Here is a 1,409-nt window from a genome sequence, read left to right on the forward strand (position 1 = left end):
ATTTGTAACCCACGTGACCGCCACGCCCCAACCACCTTCCCTTTAAGCCGTCCCTTTAACAGCTGGGACCCTCATGTGTATTTCCGGGTTTCCACTGTGCTGCTGCTCACTGTTGGTTGTGGCGTTGGTTGTTAATAAAACAATCTCAAATCTCCAACTCGACTCATCGCTGAACAAATTCATCCCTAAAACTCGAGGATCTGCGGTGAGTTAAGTACCATCTGAACTTGACGTTGTATCAGCAATACTAGCGCCGCTAATATATCCGCTGCAATACTCACCAGGTTGGGCTTTGTTGATGCCTGGTTTACCTTCTGATGAGAACAAGTAACATCCACTTCCTCAGACAATCCGTTACTCGACGGTGAGTAAATATTCATCCATATATGATGGGGCGTTATTTCCGCTGTGCGCCGCCAGTTAGCATTAGCTACCAACTCGACAATCAGTTGCCTGCATGAGTTCAGTCCACTTACTAATTATTTACTTAATAAAAAGTCACATTGTTGAAGCCGAATTAAAGGCCACACCTTTAATATTTAAAGGCTTCTCTTTCAACTTTAGATTTGATTATTTTTCATGATTTCTTTGTATATTGTTGTATTCCATGCTGGTGCATCAATGAAGTCTGGTACCTAATATGATTTTGTTTGTAGCTACTTTGATCAATCACATTCTTAAAGTTGATTGATTTTGATTTATTATTAGCCGTTTGTAGCGACTGCTAATTACTTTGAGAAATTTTGAACTTGAATTATGAAGTGCACTTTTCTTTTTAAAAGGACTTTTTTTTCTTATAAAATATGAAGTTGTTGTCAATACATAGCAGTATGTATTTGTTTTGTTTTTTCCCATTTAGCTTATATAAATATAACATTTATATATGAACTTAATGTATGTTTTCTGGCCTTTTAGGTCAGGTTTTTTTTCTCCCCCTTCATCGACTTGCTTGATGACGGAGGATGGCGAGCTACCCACACACCACCTGGTGGTAGGAAAAAGAGACACTTTCCACACAGGAAAACCAAACGACACTTTTCACACAGGAAAACCAAACACTTTCCATACAGGAAACAAAATAAACTCTAAGGGAGTATCTAAAGGAAAAGAACAATTCTCCCGTTGCTCTTGGACTTTTGAACTACATTTAGTTTTGAAGTATTATTATTTCTTTGTTGGGTTGGGTTTTTTCCCCGTCCTTGTTTCTTTTGAACAATTTATTTTTGTTTAGTTTTTGCTGTTATTATTATTATTATTATTATTGTCATTATTATTATCATTATTATTTCTACTGCAATAAATAGCAATACAAACAAAGCTCTTCGCATCAGTTGCATCAATTATCCACCCAATCATGACTCCATGCCGTACCTATTTCTGATTTTATAAAGTGGTTAACACTAAGCCCT

The 1,409-nt window shown here is 36.8% G+C and overlaps 1 long non-coding RNA gene across 1 annotated transcript; it reads left to right on the top strand.

Annotated features, from left to right (window-relative positions):
- The first annotated feature begins 8 nt into the window (after positions 1–8).
- Positions 9–994, top strand: LOC106944322 (uncharacterized). The gene is made up of 2 exons (XR_001424221.1): positions 9–364; positions 916–994. It is a non-coding gene; the product is annotated as an uncharacterized LOC106944322 (long non-coding RNA).
- The last annotated feature ends 415 nt before the right edge of the window (positions 995–1,409 follow it).

This window comes from Poecilia latipinna, unplaced genomic scaffold (genome assembly GCF_001443285.1).
Source record: "Poecilia latipinna isolate Pla-1442-1.1 unplaced genomic scaffold, P_latipinna-1.0 Scaffold8074, whole genome shotgun sequence".
NCBI lineage: Eukaryota > Metazoa > Chordata > Actinopteri > Cyprinodontiformes > Poeciliidae > Poecilia > Poecilia latipinna.